The sequence below is a fragment of the Hyla sarda genome, chromosome 7, assembly GCF_029499605.1.
Source record: "Hyla sarda isolate aHylSar1 chromosome 7, aHylSar1.hap1, whole genome shotgun sequence".
Taxonomy (NCBI): Eukaryota; Metazoa; Chordata; class Amphibia; order Anura; family Hylidae; genus Hyla; species Hyla sarda.
Window position 1 is genome coordinate 190,482,458 of NC_079195.1, and position 22,968 is coordinate 190,505,425.

The following is a 22,968-nucleotide window of genomic DNA, read 5'->3' on the forward strand; positions in this document are numbered from 1 at the left end:
TGTTATTTCCTTTTTTTAATCTAAATTAAAAAAAAAAAAAGATTTTCAGCTAAATTCCCCACCTAGTTGGCATCCTGCAAGTCCTGGTGGTTGGGCAGTTGCTGAGGAGCAGAACCTGCTCTGTATCTGCTAGATGTTGGTGGTAAAGGACCAGTGATGTTGCCACAATCATGTGACCAGTACATGCTGGGTAAGAGCTCAACAGTATAGAAGAGAGTGTGACTGAAGGATGTTTGAGGAAGATCATGTGACATAATGATGTGGAGGGGGGGGGGGGGAGGCTCAGTAGGAGGGTAATAATTCTGTCCCTGTATACAGTATATACCCATGTACAGGGTAGGTAATGTAATTGTACACAGTGACCCCACAATCAGAACAATGAGTGCAGTTCTGGAGTATACTCCTAATGTTATTCCTGAGTTACATCCTAGATTAATTATAGGATGTCACTCAGGATTAGTGTTGCTCGCGAATATTCGCAATACGAATATTGCATATTCGCGAATTCACGAATATTCGCGAATATAGCACTATATATATTCAAAATTACGAATATTCGCTTTTTTTTCACAGTGCGCATCACAGTGATCATCCCTCTCTGCTTCCAGCTTGTGTGGTCTAAAGAAGGCTCTAATACTACTGTGTGAGACTGGCCTGCGATATATGCAAATTAGCATATGCAAATTTTCGATTATGCTAATTTGTTGTATATGCTAATTTTCGCATATGTTATTTTTTCGCATACGCGAATTTTCGTGGATACTAATTTTCGCATACGCGGAAATAAAACGGGAATATTACGAATATGCGAATTTAGCGAATATATGACGAATATTCGTCCATATATTCGCGAATATTCGCAAATTCGAATATGGCCTATGCCGCTCAACACTACTCAGGATTAGGAGCAAGATCTGGTAAACGCCAGAGCTGTAATCGCTATTCTGCTGGTGGAGTCACTGTGTACATACATTAATTTACTTATCCTGTACTGATCCTGAGTTACATCCTGTATTTGAGCACGATGTATTTGAGCACTCAGTGGAGATGTCAGGGGGTCACAGTGAACAGGGTAAATGTAAAAAAAAATACCAAAGCCCAGGATTACCGATTTTAAGTCAGTTCATATATCAAAAAAAAAAAAAAAAAAGTAATAAAAGCGGTAAAATGGTACCAATAAAAAAATACAGATCATGGCGTAAAAAATTACCCACACACAGCCCTGTATACGGAAAAATAAAAGGGTTATAGCAAATACATTTTCTGACAAAAAGTTAATTTTAATAAATCAAAACCTATATAAATTGGGTATTGCTGTAATAAAGATAACTTGCCATTTGAACCGTAAAATACACTGCATAGATAAGCCCCCCCCCAAAAAAAAAAAAAAAATAAATAAATAAAGATGCAAAATTATGTTGTTTCTTCATTTTACAAATATTTTCCATATTTTCTTCATGTATTAAAATATTTGTTTTATTGTAGTTAGGTGGGGCATTTATAAAGGTGTGGCTTATACATGTGTGGTGTCCCAGCACCAATGGCTGCCCTTTGGCTTTAGACTGCTTCGAGCAGCGTTGCATCACAAGGGGTTGTGCCCACCAGAGACTTATTGTTATATCAATTGTGTTCGCACTTTATTGCAAAGTATTATTTGTACAGTGACCCCCCGACCTACAATGGCCCTGACATACGATCATTTCAAGACACGATGGGCATCGCATGTTGAAGGCAGCATCAACATACGATGCTTTTGTATGTCGGGGCCATCACATAAAACGGCTATCCGGCAGCGCTGACTGCTTCAGCTGCCATCGGATAGCCGTTTAAGGTGCCCCATGTGGTCCGCTGACGAGGCTCCGGTGCATCCTCTTCCGGATTCTCTGCATCGTCAGCGCTCTCCATCGTTGTCATCACGTCGCTGCGCATGCCGTCTCGTCATCCAATAGGAGCAGCGTGCGTAGCGATGTGATGGCGGTGACGGAGCATTGGGGACGCGGCGACAGCGATGGAAGGCGACATCCCGGATGACGAGCGGTGACGGTCCGGAGCGGTGAGGACAAGTGAGTACAACTTCCTCTACCAGTGGTCTTCAACCTGCGGACCTCCAGATGTGGCAAAACTACAACTCCCAGCATGCCCGGACCTCCTATACTTTACATTGCACGGATCCCTCAACATATGATGGTTTCAACAAACGATGGTCCGTTTGGAACGGATTACCATTGTATGTTGAGGGACCACTGTATATATGTTATTCCTGTGTTACTGTACAGTGAACCTCATGTGACCCTGCCTGCCAATGGGAACCCCTAAAGTTTCCCCTATGTAGTGTAGTGGGGGAGGAGTTGCCCCAGTTCCTGTAAGAGCTCATGCTGAGCTACAGTGTGGTTTAGGTGTGCTGTGTGTGGAAGCCTCAAGGGAAGGCCTAGCTCAAATCTATTTTATCTGGTCATTCTGCAAGGATCACTCTTCCAGTGGAAGTTCATGCGCGGCAGAGAAGGCTTCATTACCTTGACAGAACCCTACCTACCAGGATTCATATACCCATCTTACAAGTCAGTATTAATCAATTTGGTGAAAGCACCACAAGTCCCAGCAAAGCAACAGGGCTCTCAAGGGGTTACACTTCACTCTCTCACCCAAAACCAACTGTCCGTGTAATACCATCTACACCAAGCTCAGTAAACACAGTTATTCGTAACCTGACATCGGTGTGTTCATTTACTCCCCCGTGTCTGGCCCAGGAGAAACTATCTCCAACCTCGGACCATGTATAGGATAATGGTGCCCAAGCGTCACGAAGTGATCAGGTATTTCTCCGAACACTCCCGTGGCACCACACATGAGTTGGCGCATGGAGTGGCCCTATGATCCTCTATTTCACAGGGGCCCCATGAGTTGTCAGTCCATCCCTGCAGGAGGAGTTAGTTGGACGGTGTGTAGAGAGTAGAAGAGGATGAGAGGACACTGTGCAAATAAAGTTACCCATATTAACCAATCCAAAACTAAGGTGATTTCTTGTCAAGAGTGCAATATATTTCAGTCAGGAGTGGCAGTAGAAGAGAGGACTACAATCTTCTATATGGCAGTTGTAGCTAAAAGAGTGTGCCAGTGCCTCACTCCTATCCATAATGGGCTTCAGGTCAGGCCTAGTCATCAGAGTAGCTGAGTGGACTACAAACAAAGTTGCCTGCACCCTGCAGCTTCGGGCATTGCAGGGCATCAGGAGAACTACAAATCTCAGAAAACTAACTGCAAGCCAACCAGTGTAAACTGACCCCCTTTAGTAAAGTAACGTTAAAAAACTGTGAGCACATGGGACTCAACAAAAGGAAGACATGGGCCCCCATTCCACATCCAGGTCTAGTCTCAGGGTGATCCCTTTGAGACTTTGGTCACCTACCTTTAAGATGCAGGATTCTTATTACTGGAGTGTGACTTGAACTAAGTAAAAAGAGAGACATTTTCTCCATCTGTTTTAATTGTGTTTATTCTGCATGACACAGGGCAAAAGGGATAGCTGCCTCGGGCCTGGTCACACTTCAGCTTTTCATTGTGTGTGTGCCTTGAAAGGGGTACTCCACCCAAAAAAAAAAAATTTTTTCTAAATCAACTGGTGCCAGAAAGTTAAACAGATTTGTAAATGACTTCTATTTAAAAATCGTAATCCTTCCAGTACTTATGAGCTGCCATATGCTCCACAGGAAGTTCTTTTCTTTTTGAATTTCCTTTCTGTCTGACCACAGTGCTCTCTGCTGACACCTCTGTCCATTTTAGGAACTGTCCAGAGTAGAAGCAAATCCCCATAGCAAACCTCTCCTGCTCTGGACAGTACCTGATATGGACCTAGGTGTCAGCAGAGAGCACTGTGGTCAGAATAAAAATTCAAAAAGAAAATAACTTCCCGTGATTCATACAGCGGCTGATAAGTACTGGAAGGATTAAGATTTTTTAATAGAAGTAATTAACAAATCTGTTTAACTTTCTGGCGCCAGTTGATTAAAAAAAAATGTTTTCCAGTGGAGTACCCCTTGAAGTGAAGCACACAAAGTTGAAAGTACTTTCTGCCACCTTCTATCTCTCTCCTGTGGACAAGCTATGGATTTAGAGTGATTGATGAAGCCGACTCCAGCACACATAAGGAGACTCAGCTGACTCTCCCCTCTTTCCTCCAGTGACTGCAGACAGAGGGGGAGATTTATCAAATCCTGTCCAGAGGAAAAGTTGCTGAGTTGCCCATAGCAACCAATCAGATCGCTTCTTTCATTTTGCAGAGGGGTTGTTAAAAATCAAAGAAGCGATCTGTTTGGTTGCTATGGGCAACTGGGCAACTTTTCCTCTGGACAGGTCTTCATAAATCTCCCCCAGAGACTTGTGGAGGACACAGTAGAAGATCAGCTGTTCCCTCTGTGAACATTGCAGAGCACTTTGTAACAGGCAGGTATGGCTATTCCCTCGCTCAGCTGCTCTGTCTCCTCTGCCTGTGTAAATCAGAAGCCTAGGAAAGCTGGGTTGTCCCTGCAGCTGGCTCTGGTGGGTCTTTATGTGAATACACAGTATGTCCCCAAGGATTAGAGTATATAGGAAAGTTACGGATTTAAATGTTCATATGACATTAAACATGTTCTGTCTACAGTAATAAATAAATATCATCTGGACATTATATCAGTGCTCCATCATTTCTCTATATCGTTAAAGGGGTATTCCGGGCAAAAACATTTTATCCCTTATCCAAAGGATAGGGGATAAGATGTCTGATTGCGAGGGGCCCCGCTGCTGAGACCCCCGCGATCTCCCTGCAGCACCCACATTCTATGCTGGTGCTGAATCTCCCGTTTCGGAAACCTCTGGGTTTCCGGGACTGGGGACATGACGTCACGCCACGCCCCCTCTATTCATGTCTATGGGAGGGGGCATGATGGCCGTCACGCCCCCTCCCATAGACATGAATGGAGGGGGAGTGGTGTGACGTCCCTGAAACTCTGAGGTTTCCAAAACTGTAGATTTAGCACCCGCATAGAAAGCGAGTGCTGCAGGGAGATCGTGGGGGTCTCAGCAGCGGGCCCCCCGCAATCAGACATCTTATCCCCTATCCTTTGGATAGGGGATAAAATGTTTTTGCCCGGAATACCCCTTTAAAAGGGTACTCTGCCCCTAGACATCTTATCCCTATATTTAGAATGCTGGGTACGGGGACGTGATGTCATGGCCACGCCCCTCGTGATGTCACATCATGGATACTGGTAAAGTGCCTTCTGCCTTTGTGAAGGGTCTGTGGCCCTAACTACTATATGATGGCAGTGTGGGGACCTAAAAACCATATGGGGCCAGAGAGGGGGGACCTACCTACAGTGTGGGGGCCCTAACTACTACATGATGGCAGTGTGTGGACCTAACAACTAAAAACCTATTTAGAAAACACTAAAATAAGTTCTACATTGTCCTGTGATTTTTCTGTCTTCTATATTGTTCCATAGCTGTCAGGATACAGAGAAGAGAAGACTATTTCCAATTCCATGTCACTCAGCAGCACAGAAAAACATAACTTCATTACTCCCCAGAAGCAAGGACAATATCCCTTGACAGATGTAGAAATGTAGGCAGACGTGCACACAGCGCTTAGAAAAGAGGAAAAGCTTTAATAAATGTAAAACAGACGTGAGCAAAAGAAGAGAAAAGTACTAATAAGTACAAAATACCAGATATTCTGTACCTTATTCTACATGTAAAGCTATTCGCCATACATTGGTAGAGATGACAAAAAAAAAAAAAAAAAAAAAAAAATTACCTATTAAATAACCAACTGTTCAACAAAATAATATATGTACTAATTTAATATAATATATAATATATCATACTATATGTACCAAGATGATGTTCACAAACACATTTTTTGAGGTGTACTTTAAGGCGTAAAATGGCCACATAATTACACAAATATACCTATTGTACAGCCATTATTTGTTCTATTGAATTTAATGTGAAAATGCACATTTTGACATGTACTTAGAAAACATATAGAAATGCAAATGAGCTTAAAAAATGCTTAGGAAAACAAACAACATGCATAAAAAACACTCCAGAAAAAGAAAAACAGGATTGAGTTAATAAAATGGATATTTAAGAAATAAGTGGGAATGATGTGTACAATAGTTTAACCCCTTAAAGGGGTACTCCGCCCCTAGACATCTTATCTCCTGTCCAAAGGATAGGGGATAAGATGTCAGATCACCGCGGTCCCGCTGCTGTGGAGCCCCGGGATCGCCGCTGCGGCACCGCGCTATCATTACAGCACAGAGTGAGTTCGCTCTGCACGTAATGACGGGCGATACAGGGGACGGAGCAGCGTGACGTCATGGCTCTGCCCCTTGTGACATCACGGCCCGTCCCCTTAATGCAAGTCTATGGCAGGGGCCGTGACGACCGCCACGCCCCCTCCCATAGACTTGTATTGAAATGTATTGCCTGTCATTACGTGCAGAGCGAACTCGCTCTGTGCTGTAATGATAGCGCGGTGCCGCAGAGGGGATCCCGGGGCTCCCCAGCAGCGGGACCGCGGCGATCTGACATCTTATCCCCTATCCTTTGGATAGGGGATAAGATGTCTAGGGGCGGAGTACCCCTTTAAGGAATCAGAGTTTTTCTGTGTTTCCAGTTTCGTTTTTTCCATCTTACATTTAAAAAATCATAATTCTTTCAATTTTGCACCTAAAAATCCATATGATGGCTTATTTTTTGCACCACCAAGTCTACCTTGTAATGACATCAGTCATTTTACCCAAAAATCTACGGCAAAATGGAAAAAAAAATAATTGTGCAACAAAATTGAAGAAAAAAAAAAACATTTAGCAAATTTTGGGGACTTCCATTTCTACGCAGTACATTTTTCGGTAAAAATGACACCTTCTCTCTATTCTGTAGGTCCATACGATTAAAATGATACCCTACTTATATAGGTTTGATTTTGTCGTACTTCTGAAAAAAATCACAACTACATACACGAAAATGTATACATTTAAAATCTTCTGACCCCTATAACTTTTTAATTTTTCCACGTATGGGGCGGTATGACACAGTGGTCTCCAAACTGTCCTCCTCCAGTTGTTGTATTACTACAACTTCCAACATGCCCTTCCGCTGTCTGGGCATGCTGGGAGCTGTAGTTTTGCAACAACTGGAGGCACACTGGTTGGGAAACATTGTCTGTTTTCTAACTCAGTGTTTCCCAACCGGTGTTCCTCTTGCTGTTTCAAAACTATAACTCCCAGCATGCACTGACAGACCAGGTTTGCTACCTAACTCAGTGTTTTGCAACCAGTGTGCCTCCACCTGTTGCAAACTACAACTCCCAGCAAACCTTTTGATTGTCCGTACATGCTGGGAGTTGAACTTTTGCAACAGTTGGAGGCACACTGGTTGCAAAACTTTGAGTTAAGTAATAAACTCTCAGTGTTTTGCAACCAGGGTGCCTCCAGCTGTTGCATAACTACAACCCCCAGCATGCATGACAGCCAAAGGGCATGCTGGAAGTTGTAGTTTTGCAACAGCTGGAGGTTACATTCACAGAGGCAGAGGTTTACCATGAGTTTCTCACTGCAAGTTTGAGACGCAGCAAATTTTCCGCTGCAGCTCAAACTCCCAGCGGGAAACTTGCTGTGAACCCGCCCATGTTAATGTGCCCTAAAAACACTACACTACACTACACAAAATAAAAAGTAAAACACAACATGTAGACATACCCCTGCACATTTACCCCCCCCCCCCCCCACAATAAAAATGGGAAAATGAGAACTGTCTGGTACACCACTGTTTCCAAAACAGAGCCTCCAGCTGTTGCAAAACAACAACTCCCAGTGTTACCAGACAGCCATTGACTGTCCGGGCATGCTGGGAGTTTTGCAAAAGCTGGAGGAACCCTGTTTGGGAAACACTACCGTAGAGTAATTTTGGTATCGGAGGCAAGTGTTTTTCTTGCATCCGGGTCTGTTCCTATGCAATCCCTAATTTAGGCCTCAAAGGTGCATGGCGCTCTCTCACTTCGGAGCCCTGTCGTATTTCAAGGCAACAGTACTCGGGAGAAATTGCCTCACACATTTTGGGGAGCTTTTTCTCCCTTTACCCCATATGAAAAGGTAAAGTTGAGGTCTACTCCAGCATGTTATTGTAAAAAAAAATTTTTTTTTACACTAACACTTAAAAAAAAAAATTTACACTAACATGCTGGTGTTGCCCCATAATTTTCATTTTCACAAGAAGTAAAAGGAAAAAAAGACCCCAAAAATTTGTAACACAATTTCTCCTGAGTACGGAAATATCCCATATGTGGACGTAAAATGCTCTGCTTGTGCACAACAAGGCTCAGGAGTGAGAGCACTATGTACATTTGAGGCCTAAATTGGTGATTTGCACAGGGGTGGCTGATGTTTACAGCGGTTCTGACATAAATGCAAAAAATAACACCCACATGTGACCCCATTTTGGAAACTACACCCCTCACGAAACATAACAAGGGGTATAGTGAGCCTTAACACCCCAAAGGTGTTGGGAGAATTTTTGTTAAAATTGAACGTGAAAATTACATTTTTGTATTTTTTTCACTAAAATGCTGGTGTTACCCAAAAATTTTTCTTTTCACAAGGGGTAATAGGAGAAACACATCCAACTTTAACAAAACATCATCAAACACCTGTGGGGTGTTAAGGCTCACTGTACCCTTGTTACGTCCCTTGAGGGGTGTAGTTTCCAAAATGGGGTCACGTGTTTTTGTTTTTGTTTTGTTTTTGCTGTTCTGGCATTATAGGGGCTTCCTAAATGTAGCATGGCCCCCAAAAACCATTTCAGAAAAACTCACTCTCCAAAATCCCATTGTCGCTCCTTCCCTTCTGAGCCCTCTTGTGCACCCACGGAGCACTTAACATCCACATATGAGGTATTTCCTTACTTGAGATAAATTGGGTTGCAAATTTTAGGGTGATTTCTCTCCTTTTACCCCTTGTAAAAATTCAAAAACTGGGTCTACAAGAACATGCGAGTGTAAAAAAAAAGATTTTGCATTTTCTCCTTCACATTTGTAATATCCCAGTACAGGACATGTTCCTGCACTACACTTAGGCCCTGCCAGGTTGAGTCCCTCAGTGACCTGGGGGCTCTTTTGCAGTGTCTTCCTGCTGTTATCAAAGTGTTATTTGTTGTACTGTATGTATAGTCAGTATACATATGAATAGTTAGTACAAAGGACCTTTGGAGGACTCCAGTAATTTCATCTAAAGCAGTGTTTCCCAACCCAGTCCTCAAGGCACAACAACAGTCCAGGATTAAAATTTTTCCCTGTTCTATTCCAATGGAGTAACTGAAAAAAACTGGAATGTTGGTGTGCCTTGAGGACTGGGTTGGGAAACACTGATCTAAAGGACCTGTGGAATGTTACATGTTATGTTGTCACATGATGTTACCCAGAGAACACCAGCTTAACCAATGGACTTTGGTCCAGCACCCCCACTATATAAAGGGGCGGCCATTACAATTCTCTCTCTTATTGTGGTGTCCAGGTACTGGACATGGTCCAGTACCTTGTGTCATAAGTCCCATAGTCAGAGTTCCTTCGTCCTGATAGAAGTCTCTTAATGGGATAACCCCTAGTCGTCTCCTCCTTCTTTAATTTAATGTGTATATTGTATAAGGTGTTGCTAAGGTTAAGGACCTTCCAGGTCACTTGGTTGTGCCACCTGATGTACCACAATCCTTTGTAATAGGGCTGACAGGTTTACGGATCCAATAAGCTTTGAGCCTGCCCACTTGCCATATAAGGACGCTGCTTCCAATCATCTCTCTCTTGAGTTCCGAACTAACAGAGAGAACACAGCTCCGTGCTTACCTACAAGACAAATCTAGGCCTGAAGCCTATCTTTTCGGCATCTTGCTAACTGTGAGTTTATCCAACTCTCTCCTAAAATCCTATGTGAATACTGAACCTAAATCAAACCCCTAAATTCAGTGGAACAGCATAAAACAAGCCTCAAAGCTTATTCCTTACAAGGTCCCAACCATCCTGTGAGGAGCCTAAGTACTGGTCCTCTGCATAGACGGTTTGCTGATTTCATCCTGCATAAAATCTGCAGTAACGTTAATTCCAGTTTACTACAATCCTGGTTGTGGACAATCCTTTATTCCTCCCTATCGTTCCTGGGACAATTGGCGGTAGGATATATATATATATATATATATATATATATATATATGTATGAGGAGGAACCCGCACCCTGACGTCGACAGTTAAGGGTTAATGCAACACCCTTTCATCACCGCACAGCTTCACCCTATTGACCCTACACCCCCCAATCTACCGTATTATCTCTTATCACCTGCTACTGAGCACAGTAAACACCAGAGATCTCAGTGCTAGAGACCAGCATCTGGAAGGCTGCAAAGCTACAGTCATTCCAGTAAGTCAAAAGTCCATGTCTGCTGTCACTACAATTAGTCAAGTCCAACCAATAGTCAAGCCTGAAGTCAACTCTCTAAAGTCTATTGCAAGTTTAATTGGCCCGAGCACCCTGCATCAGGTCTGGAACCGGTGATGTCCATGTGAGCCTGTGAAGTGGAGTCGGCCGACTGAAACCTAGTTGCTTTTTTTTTTTTTTTTAAATTTGTATTCACATTGCTGACACCGTAATGAAGTAGTCATGGCTGTGTATACTGTCATAACACTGTAGCTAGTGACTGGACATCTTAGAATGTCCATCAAGAACTGGTACTTATGTCACTTTCACTTAGGCACATTTTGCATCCGCATTATAACCATTTTTTGCTGCTAATAATACAGCTAGTAATACAGAGCTAGTATACCCATATACTCATGTAAAACAGGCATAAGGGAGCTATCACATTACTGTACCCCTATGATGCAGTCTTTCGGTACAGTTTTTGAATAAAACAAAAATAGAAACTTTCCCACCATTATGATCCACTGCTGAGTGCTGACATTGGCTTCAAAAACTGCACCAAGGTACTACATCAAAACATTACTTGAGAAAGCGTCCTTATAGACACTGAATCAAAAACTCTTTTTTAAGCTGACAAGTTGACAGGTTATTGTGATAAGTGAAGGCTTATGGCGTTACAATACAATGCTGCATTGCTAAGCCACTTTGAGCTAATGTGGTGCTGTACAAAGCCTTATAGTAGAGAATATTGGCAGAAAAGCAGTAATACAGGTTCAGACATTGTATGATTTATAATAGCTAGTGAAACACAATCATATGAATACATGGCAAATGTAAAAAAATATATCTAAAAACCATGTGTGATATTACTAATATGTTATACAGCTCACCAAAAAAGGACTCTCATCTTTTGGAGGTGTTGTTCTCTTTTTAGCATACCATTTTTTGTTAGTCGGGTCTCCCAAAAAATAATCTGATAACAAGTCATCCTTCCTCTGGGCTCCCCAGTGATCCGATGTTATCTCCTGATCACTAATTCCTCTACAATGCCACTACATGTAAAATGAGGAATGCATGGCACCCATCAGCTGTCCAAGTTAGACACAAATATGTTGGGTTCTCTAGGACAAAGCAGAAAACACTGTTTTGCCTGCTTTCTGCTTCAAGTGGGCATTGTCACCAAACTTTTCTTTTTATATGTTATAGTACTACTGATTTGAAACATCTTTCTTATATATTTTATTAGTGATTTTTTTTATATGTTTATGTTTCTTTTGAAAATCCGGCCACTAGGGGTCTCCCTCCTAGGGCCAGCTGTTGAGCGGGATGAGGTCAATGCTGAATTCGGACTGATCCAGGCCTGGCATCGGTCCGAATTCAGTCAGCCAGTGCTCGCTCCCTGCCTGTCAATCAGACAAAAACTATTTTTAAGCTGTAGAAAAGAAAAAATTTAGGGCAGGAAGGGGGTTAGGGACAGATGGGCAATAGGTTGGGACTGAAAAAAAAAAAAAAAAAAAGATGGTGGGAGCGACTCTTTAATAATTCAACTCCCAATTCTCTCCTTTATTTATTTAAAGGGGTATTCCACTGTAAACATCTTACCCCCTATGCAAAGGATAGGGGATAAGATGTTAGATCACGGGGGTCCCGCCTCTGGGTACCCCTGCAATCTCTGCTGCGGCACCCTCCCATAGACATGAATGGAGGGGGTGTGGCGTGACATCACGAATGCGGAAGCTGCAATCTAACCCCCACGATCTAACATCTTATCCCCTATCCTGTGGCAATGTGCTTTACTCCCCGGCTCTCAACAGCTTTGTCACTCTGCCCCATAGACTTATAATGGACCAGTGAGACAAAGATTGCCAAGAGCTGGGAAGTAAAGTACGCCACCGCGTGCTTATTCCCACTGTTTTTTCTGATCTGTTGGGAACACTGAAATCCCAACTTTTGACATGTATATAATAATGTTACGTGGCAAACATATTTTACGTGACAAGGACAACTTAAACAGTAAAGCCCTACTCCGTTGATTATAAAGTCGACATAAGACCACGAAAAGACAATCGCAGCCTTTCTGAAGACCTCTGTGTGGGCCATGATAGAGCTGCTTGTTCTGGCTGACTGGCTGCCATAGGCAGTGGTGGGTTCGACTGACATAAATATAAGGCATATGAGTACCTTAAAAATGCGTATGTGGAGGAGTATAGATTCCCTCTTAACCTGTACAAATGGGGTAGTTTACAGAATATCAGGTTAAAGGGCCATAAATTGGTCATCACTGTAATACACATGCTTTGTTTCAATAGTGTGCATACCATCAATGTTGACACTATCCCTTTTCTTGATCTTGCCCCTTTGGAGGCAGTAGTGCTGTGATATCACCAAGAGTCAATGACCATTTTGATTTATTCCCTGTATATGAATTGACTATATTAGTTCTGTATCTAACAATACACTTATGCCCCAGATAACAGATACATTAATATATTATGACCAAACCTTTGATTGATTCAGCTGAAATCCACATAATCCTTTTTACACCATGAATTCAAATATTTGATTATAATACTTATTACGGTAAGACACGGGTCACAGGGTAGTCTCAAGAGGTCGGCTTAGAGGACACACCAGAGAACATAGGGTAATTGCCTCCATGATATCAGAATTTCTTTAACTACAATGCTAAATTGCTGGAATTTCAAAGCTTGACAGACCATAGAAGGGTTGTGATGAAGAGGAACTTTTGTTAAGGCTGAATGTATGTACGTTTTAAAGGAACGGACTATTCAAAGGAAGAGAAGAAAACACAAGAAGTGCTGCTTTCAGCTTCTGCGCTGTCAGGCTACTGATATGACTCTCCAGGAAAAGTCTTAAATAAAAGAGCAGTGAAGAAATGCTTTAAGGCTTGTTTGATCATCATATGCCATTCTGCACATCTGGCACCGCTGCATGAATACGTACAGTGTATCTGGAAAGCAAATTGTCTTCGCAGAATACAGAATGACTCTACGTAATAATCCTGAAATACCCTCTCAACAAAAAAGCACCGATGAACTGCGATCATTTTCCTGGGGTGTAAATGGGGTTCCCTATGGGACATGCTGTTGAAATAAGTGGCATCTTTTGCTGTCGTAAATTATTAGATACAGATATCATGACTACCGCAAAAATTACCATCACAGAAGAAAAAAAAACTCAATTTCTACCTAAGTTATCAACTAGATATGTAAAAATCAAACCCTGCATGTATCTACAGTTTTTTTTCCATTCTAAGTGGTCTACTCCTTGTATTGGTGATGGCGTTAGTTACAGGTCTCCATGGCAACATAAGTCTGCAGTATTTTCTCTGAACTGCACCTGCGTAATTTTTTTTTTGTTTTCTTTCACATTCAATTGGTTAGTGGTGAGAGACGGGGCTTTGAAGCGAGGTGATCTCTGCTAGCAGGACCTTTCATAGCCCATATACTACAGGAAGTCAACTGCGTGGAAATAATCCGCGACTTGCTTCCGTGCAGTATTGTTTATCTGGTAATGAAAGCTGTTCACATGCTGCGAGTCAACACACGTACTCTAGATATCAGGTCTAAACAGCGGAAATGTATCCTAACTTGTTTTTACATAGCAATTGGCCTCACTCCCACAGGAGATTATCTCTCTTATTTGGTATGAATAATCAATTGTTGGTATATTAGTGCATTATATTGTTTTGCATTGTGATATCTAAAGATATAAAGAAACTTATTTCAGGGGGATATGGAAGACCAGTGGTAGAGTAGATGATGGGGAGAACATCAGTCACAGTTGTGCTCACACTAACACAAGGGCTTCTGCAGGGTCATCGCACACTCCATGGGCTGTACAGTAGGTGTAGGTGGTAACGATTCCCCAAAGGAACATCCCATAATTTGCCCAGCCTGATGGTATGTGTGGTTCCCTTGACGTAAGGGTGCACATAGCAAGTCAGACACTGGAGTGGTAATAATTCTTATGACTCTTTACCTGAGATAGTATTTATTCTACTATATTACAATATAGAAAGCAATGATTGACCTTCTTGAAGTGAGGAAAAATACTGTGGTCCAAGGAATTCATAGACTTGGTTCCAGCCTACACTGTAGCACTAGTCCCAAGCTCTCTTCCTTGAGGGGTATGATGATGCTGGTTGGCTCCCAATGAATTTCCAAAAAAGTTTCTCTTGAGCTATAATGCCCACTTTTAGTGCAAGTTGTGTGGAAAAAATGTAGTTGGGGCTGCCACTCAGTTCCCAGGCCCTGTCTGAAGCTCTAAAGGGTCCCCCTAGTGTAGCTATGGGGCACGTGTCCAACTTCTCCCCCACAGACTTTATACACCCTACTTTAGCTTCTTTTCCACTCTTTTCTTCTTAGAGTAGATCTTGAATAAGTCATCAGGGCAAAGAAGACTCTTATGATTAGAACTTCAACCCCAAGCAACCCTGGGTTTTCAGCTTAACTATGGAAGATGGGAGTTAGGAGACTCCTCTCTCTTTCTTAACTTCCTCTCCCTGCAGAGATAGAAAAGGGTTCAGATCATGCCCCCCCCCCCCACTCTAGAATGTTCACTATACAAGTTTATGGGAATGTGTGTAGTGCATTGGTTAACCCAGTACATACCCAGAACATCAAAACATTAGCAAAAAACATTATAAAAGAATAAAAAAATATATATATAAAAGCACATAAAACAAGGCACACATTAAACTACATCTAATCACTCAACAAACAGGCCCTACAGAGTACACATAGTCACAGTATAAGCAGTAAATTAACAGTACATAAGGGTAGCTTAGGCCTTATTGGCCACCTCTGTGGGTTTTGGGAACTTGCACATGACTCCTTAAACACAAACACTTAAGTACAGATGGTAATGCCACCCCTCACTTCTCCATGGGTTAAGAAGATGTAAAGCTAAAGGTGGGTGTCTTGTTCTGAGATGCAGCAATGTTATGAAAAAATGAATTGTAAGACCACACTAAGCACTTCTATGGGTCCTTCACTGTTCTAACATACGTACTGAATGACCACAATCAAGTTTATCCCTTAATGGCGGCTGTTTAAGACTCCCATACACAATTTTCTCCATTGGTGGCCAACCCTACCTATTTCAGTGGGGCCAGATAACCATCAAATGTGTATGAAGGTCTTTAAATTCTCCCCTGACACATAATAACTGCGGAGATTAGAATCTGACATGTTGGCTTTTACGTTTGACAAGCTACCATCAGAGTTGTCTGGCAGTTGCTTATTCCTTCTGTCCCCCTCTATAACTCCTAAACATTCTGGTTCAACAAGTTGTATTGAAGATTTTCATGGTATATAAAGATACACAAGGTATTACGTAAAATATAAAGAAGTAATTAATGATACAACAAGGTGGCACATAAAGCAGATAGATCAATCTACTATAGTACAGTATATTGTACACAAAGTTATATTTAGAAATCTGCTTTTATGAGCTCTATACAATTTTACTAAGATCACCTTGAAAAGTAATTGCCTAGTATGATAGAAAAGTCATAGCAATAAAGAATAACAATTACCATAAATAGGTTCTACAACAGCAATGGGTTATCAGTAATGGTATAGAAGAAAGGATGTGACCTCTAGGTAAGTCATATAGTCAAATAATACATATTTCAATAAGATCGAAATGGGTTATATGACTGAATAAGGAGGTAATGTTCTGTCATTGGTATGCCTGTTGATGTAGGTCCTCCAAGGGTTCCAGACTGTATGAAAGCGTTTGGTATGGCCTCTCCCTACTGCCCATATTTCTTCCAATCTTCAAGTGTGTTTTATTGACACAATTAGTTCATATATTCCCGGGGAAATATGTGATTTCCAATGTCTCGCAAGTATTAATTTGGTTTTTGCATGCCAATGCTCTCTGGTGATTTGGGAATTTTTCTATATGTACAAATAGGAGAGCACGTTCAGGGGTCAGAGAAAAAGATATTCCCAGGACTGCTTTCAATAAATCTTCCACCGCTGTCTATTATCTTGAAATAACCAGGCGGGACCATAATATATATAGTAAAAGTCCTAAACATTCAACTGAGCTGAGTATTCATGTGTGTGGGGTGAACAGGAAGATAACCATTAACCAAGCAAACATTTGTCCAACAGCTTAAAGGGGTACTCCGCCCCTAGACATCTTATCCTCTATCTAAAGGATAGGGGATAAGATGTCTGATCACAGGGGTCCCGCTGCTGGGGATCCCCTGCAATCCCTCCTGCAGCCCCCTGAGTCATCATTGCACGGAGCTAAGTTTGCTCCGTGCGTGATGACTCACGATACAGGGGCCGGAGTGTCATGACATCACACTCCACCCCCTCAATGCAAGACTATGGGAGGGGGCTTGATGGCCGCTATGCGAGATTGCAGGGGTCCCCAGCAGCGGGACCACCACGATGAGACATCTTATCCCCCTTTGGATAGGAGATAAGATGTCTAGGGCGGAGTACCCCTTTAAAAGGTATATTAGCACCATCACTCTGTGGCAGAAATATACTTTAAAGGGGTACTCCGGTGCTTAGACATGTTATCCCCTATCCAAAGGATAGGGGATAAGACGCCTGATCGCGGGAGTCCTGCCGCTGGGGACCCCCGTGATCTTGCACGTGGCACCCCGTTTGTAATCAATCTGATTACCTGCGACCACAGGGCCGACGATGTGTGATGTCATGCCAACGCCCCTGTGTGATGTCATGCTCCGCCCCTCAATGCAAGCCTATGGGAGGGGCGTGATAGCATGAAACGGGGTGCCGCATGCAAGATCACGGGGGTCCCCAGCGGCGGGACTCCCGCAATCAGGCATCTTATCCCCTATCCTTTGGATAGGGGATAAGATGTCTACGCACCGGAGTACCCCTTTAAGCAGGACAATGTACCATACCACAACAGTCATATAGTCTTTCCAGAAACATGACTGAGTTTTCCTTGCTTCCCTGGCCTTTACAGTCCCCTAAATCATAAGCCTATAGTCCCTCTGTAGAATGGGCTTAGAAGCTAAGTTAGAATGGGCTGTTCACTTCCTGTCAGAATTTAGCTGACCTGCAACTGTCCCTGCAGATCGCAACGCACCAATTGTCAACTCTCGCGCTAGTTGTGCTGTTTATTATTGTTTTTGGCTCTATCATTGTCACATTTTCAACAAGCATTTGAGGATGGGGGAGGGTGGGGGCATACCCCCATGGACTGCATGATGATGTAGCATTGGTTGAGCCCACAACTTTAATATTAATATGTATTTTTTTTTTAGGAGGGTACGCATTCAGAAGTCTCTAATGCAGGGACCATTAAGGCATAGTCCCTACAAAATCTTGACATAAATCTTATATCTGTAAAGTTTTTTCAAGTTTAAAAACTACTTTAGATATACATGAATAGACTGGATATTTTAACATAATCACAAGATAAAATGATCCTTATTGAGGCCGTCTTATTGTGAAGTACTCGTGTTTATAGGCCTCTTAGATCTCATTTTCTGAAGCCATAATTCATTGAACTTGTCTCCTAATTAGCCGACTGGTAATTAAGTTCTCTCTTCAATGCACGAGATTAAAATATAAATCATATAGCGATCTCACTGACAGCAGATGGAAGAGAACACTCCTTTCCCTTACGTCCTAACCAGCAGCACAAGTGGGGTGTTCTGCCCCTGTGAAGCTGGCAGGACGGTGGAATTTTTAATTCCGCCCAAGCAATTTAAATTAATTAGCCCCCCCATAAAAGGCCTCCTCCCCTAGGCCATCTCGCTTTTTTTCTGTCCTGTGTAAGGACAGCAGGACGGTGCAGGCTCCTTTGGAGCCTGCCTGGATGTCTCCCCTGTATTGGGGAGATATTTTTGGGGCGCAGTACCTTTTTCAACTGCCCCCTGTTTTTTTCTCTTTATATTATCTGGGCCTCCGGCCTGGTTTATCTTAAAACTATTTGTTTTGACTATTTTATTGCTACAAGGATCCGGTGATCCCTCATAGCATTAGGGATGCCGCTGCGGTTTTTTTCTTACCCGCCTGGCGTCCCACGTGTCTCGGCGCACGCTCGCCTCCATTACACTGTGCGAGCCGTGGACCGGAAGTACGTCATCTGACGACTTCCGGTCCCGGCCTCACTTTCTTCAGCGCTTTGCGCTGCCTTTTAAGTTTTATACTTAGGTGAAAAGTCAGGCTTGAGCCCTTTCCTAGTTAGGGAAGGGCTCAGTGGATAATTTTTATTAAAATTCCCTTCCGGGGGTTTTCAGCCTTTTGCAGGCTGGTTTTCTCTGAAGGGGGCGGGGCTTCCGGGCCTTTTCCCATATAAAGACAGCTGAGACCTTCATTCTGTCTCTGCTGCCATCATAGCTAGTCCTATTTATAAGCCTAGCATTAGTGGTTAGAGCTCCTATCTGCATTATAGGTATCTCTCCCTCTCTATTTGGCGTTAGGGCGATAATAATTTTGTTTATTATCCCTAACTTATTTTCTTTCTTTCCAGAGTCATGTCTACTCCTTCCTCTAGTGACCCACACTCTGGTGGTCGTAAGGCTAGCGCCAAAAAAACGCCATCTAGCTTGCGCCAATTGCGGCACTCCGCTTCCGGACGCTTACGAATATAACAGGTGTCCCGGTTGCCGTCCACCCCCTAATCCAGCTGAACCTACTGTCCAGGACATGTTCATCTGGATGAAGGAGTTTATGGGAAATTCCATATCTGAAATTAAGAGTGCTCTTGTTCCCAAAAGAGCTAGAACTGAATCCACTCCTCCTTCTGTGGCGGAAGAATCCGTTATGTCGATCGATGTATTGGACCAGAGGTCATCTGTACAGTCTGAACAGCCTGTTGAGGTGAAGATGTGTCCGCCTCTTTTCCCTGCGGAAAAGACGCAGAGATTACTTAGGTCCATCCGGTCAAGGGACCAGGATGTTGACCAAGGGGAAGCCTCTGCATCCACCTCTAGAGAACCTTGGGTTTTCAAGGTGAATGATGCACGCAAAAAGATGATGAAGGCTGAGTGGAAGCACCCAGATAAACCTGCGCTTGTCACTCGTACCTTCAAGTTGATGTACCCTCTCTCGGACGCGGAATCTGATTCCTGGATGCCACCTCCTAAGGTTGATATGGCAGTAAATAAACTGTCCAAGAGAGTCTTGGTTCCCGCGGATGATGGAAGCAACCTCCAGGACCCGCTTGATAGGAAGGTGGATTCCCTTCTCAGACGCACATATTCAGCAGCATCAGCGTCTGCCTCTGTGGCTATTGCCTCGGGAGAAGTGTCTGACTTCGTGAAGGAGCGTGTGGAGCGCATACAGACTGAGATTGACAACAATGTCCCTAGGGAAGACATCTTGGACAGCTTCAAGACACTCCTCCTTGGTATAGACTTCCTCTGCGAGGCCTCCCAGCAACACCTTAAGCTAGCTGCCAAGTCCATGGCACTCGCTTCTGCTAGCAGACGTCCCTTGTGGTTACGCCCTTGGGTAGCGGACAACACCTCCAAGTTTAACTTGTGTGGGATGCCTTTCGAGCCTACTTGGCTATTTGGTTCTGAGCTGGATCGCATAATGGAAGGTTATGCTGACAAAAAAGGCAGGTGCCTTCCTGTTCAGGCCTTTCGGGGTAAAGGTAGAGCAAGAGGGGGGAAGTCCCAGGGCCCTCCTAGATCCCAGAGACGTCAGTCCTTTCAAAAACGTGGTGGAGGTCGCGGCCGCGGTAAAGACCGGAAGGCCGAGCTATGACTCTCCACTGACATCCACCAACGTTTTCCCTCTCCCTTCCCCTCAAGTGTTTGTTGCAGAGAATCTATCTGCCCATCCTCCTCCAGTAGGAGGACGTTTAAGTTTATTCCTTACAACCTGGATGCAAGAAATCCAGGATCCCTGGGTTCTGAAGGTTATTCAGTCGGGGTACAGGATAGAATTTACCTCCCCTCCCCCAAGGAAGTTTGTCTTAACAAAGTTACTTCCTCAGCCAAAACAGGCTGTCATAGAAACCTCAGTTCTCCAATACTTGGAAAAGCAAGCTTTGGAAGAAGTTCCCCCAGATCAAAGAGGATCTGGCGTCTACTCCCCGATATTTTTGGTTCCCAAACCAAATGGCGACTGGCGCATGATAATAGACCTGCGCTACCTAAACCGATTTATAAGGAAAAGGCGGTTCAGAATGGAAACCATTCGCTCGGTGGTCAGTATCCTGAACCCACAAGATCTCATGGTCACTATAGACTTGAAGGATGCATACCTTCATGTCCCTATATTTCCTGCCCACAGGAAGTTCTTAAGAATCGCCGTCACCATAAAAGGTATGGTAAGGCATTTCCAATTTGCTGTTCTACCGTTCGGCATTACCTCCGCTCCCCACACCTTCACAAAGGTGGTGGCTCCAGTTGTCTCTGCTCTAAGACTAAAAGGCCTAGAGATTGTTCCTTATCTAGACGACTGGCTTTTAAAAGCCGCGACTCTAGACATTCTTCAAGCTCATCTTCAACTGACCCTGGATTTTCTTCAACACCTAGGGTGGCTCATAAATTGGGAAAAATCCGAGATCATCCCATCTACCTCAAGAAGGTTTCTGGGGTTTGTCCTAGACTCCTCTCGGATGACGCTGTCTCTCACCCCAGAAAGGAGAGAGCGCGTCATAAGAGCCGCAGAGTTTTTGTCGGTACCACGCAGAGTGCCCATCAAAACTCTAATGAAGATGTTGGGCCACATGTCAGCGTCTGCAGAAGCAGTCCCCTGGGCCCTGTGGCACCTCCGACCTCTCCAAGATCAGGTCTTGACTGCCTGGAATCGCAACCCCAGTGGGTTGGACAAAAAGTGCACCCTGTCGTCCGAAGTCCGTGCCTCTCTCAGGTGGTGGACGAACCTGACAGATGGGAAGTCCTTGATTCAACCTCTGTGGATCACTCTGACCACAGACGCCTCCCTTCTAGGGTGGGGAGCCCATCTGGACGACCATCCGGTTCAGGGTACTGGACCCCTCAGGAAAGGTTACTCTCATCCAACATGAGAGAACTGAGAGCAGTTCGTCTTGCGCTCCTCCACTTTGCTCCCCATATCTTAGGGAAAGCAATAAGAGTCCGGTCAGACAACACCACTGTAGTGGCTTATATCAACAGACAGGGTGGCACAAAGTCCCAAGTGCTCCTCAGGGAGACCGGACTTATTCTATCATGGGCAGAGCTCAACCTATCCCACCTTGTTGCAGTCCACATCAAGGGGGATCTCAACGTAGTGGCAGATCGTCTAAGTCGCGGGCTTGCAGTCCAGGGAGAATGGTCTCTCAACGAGAAGATCTTCAGGAGGATAACCCTGAAGTGGGGTACACCAGAAATAGACCTCATGGCAACCCGGCTGAATGCCAAAGTGAGCAAGTTTTGTTCCCTTTACAAGGAGGACAATCCGGTGGCGATAGACGCTCTGTCCATCGCATGGAGGTTCAGGCTGGCCTACATATTCCCTCCACTTTCCATGATACCCAGGGTATTGATGAAAGTCAGGCAAGACCAGACCTCAGTGATTGCCATCATCCCATTCTGGCCGAAGAGGTCTTGGTTCACCCAACTCATGAGGATGAGTCAGGGGTGTTATTGGAGGCTTCCCCACGTGCAGAACCTTGTGTCTCACAACACAGGCTCCTGCCTAGATCTGAGGAGACTCAATCTGACAGCCTGGAGATTGACAGGACCCTACTAAGGAGTGGGCTTCCTGCGGAGGTCTTGAGAACTATTGCACACTCGAGAGCAGAGTCTACAAACAAGGTTTACTCCAGGATAAAGAAGATTTTCCTTCAATGGTGTGCAACGAAAGAGGTAGTTACCTCAGATCCTCCTCTTTCTGCAATACTGCGTTTTCTCCAGGATGGCCTTGACAAGGGTCTTAGCCCATCCACCTTAAAGGTTCAGGTCGCAGCACTCTCTGCCTTCCTAGGCAGGTCTCTATCACAAGAATCCCTGGTTAGAAGATTCCTCAAAGGGGCTGAAAGACTTAAACCTACAGTTCTCAGACCTATTCCCAGTTGGGATTTAACCACTGTTCTCAGGGGGTTATGCGCTCCCCCCTTTGAACCTCTGGAAGAAGTAGACTTTAGGTATTTATCCCTTAAAGTCACTTTTTTATTGGCCATAACCTCAGCCAAGAGAGTGGGTGAGCTTCAGGCCCTTTCGGCTTTCGAGCCTTACACTGTTTTTCTACAGGACAGAGTCCTGTTGAGGTTTTTACCTACCTTCCTTCCTAAAGTTCCGACTTTCTCCAATACCAACCAGGTCATTTCTCTTCCAGTTCTACTGCCTAATCCATCCTCTCCTGAAGAAGCGGTTGACCACACTCTGGACATCTCTAGAGCTCTCAGAGTCTATATCTCAAGAACTGGAGAATTCAGGAAGTCGGAACACCTCCTTGTCTCTTTTTCTGGAAAGAACAAGGGCTTGAAAGCCTCTAAACCTACCCTGAGTAGGTGGATTAAGGAGGCAATCCGAGAGACCTTCATAGTCCAGGAGCTAACTCCTCCTGCCTTTGTCACTGCC

The 22,968-nt window shown here is 43.9% G+C and overlaps 1 protein-coding gene and 1 long non-coding RNA gene across 2 annotated transcripts in view; one reads left to right on the forward strand and one right to left on the reverse strand.

Annotated features, from left to right (window-relative positions):
* CACNA1E (calcium voltage-gated channel subunit alpha1 E) overlaps positions 1 to 22,968 on the reverse strand; it is an 877,957-nt gene that overhangs the window by 306,747 nt on the left and 548,242 nt on the right. The gene's annotated exons all lie outside the window — the stretch shown is intronic.
* Positions 4,307 to 5,822, forward strand: LOC130282937 (uncharacterized). The gene is made up of 2 exons (XR_008846559.1): positions 4,307 to 4,444; positions 5,481 to 5,822. It is a non-coding gene; the product is annotated as an uncharacterized LOC130282937 (long non-coding RNA).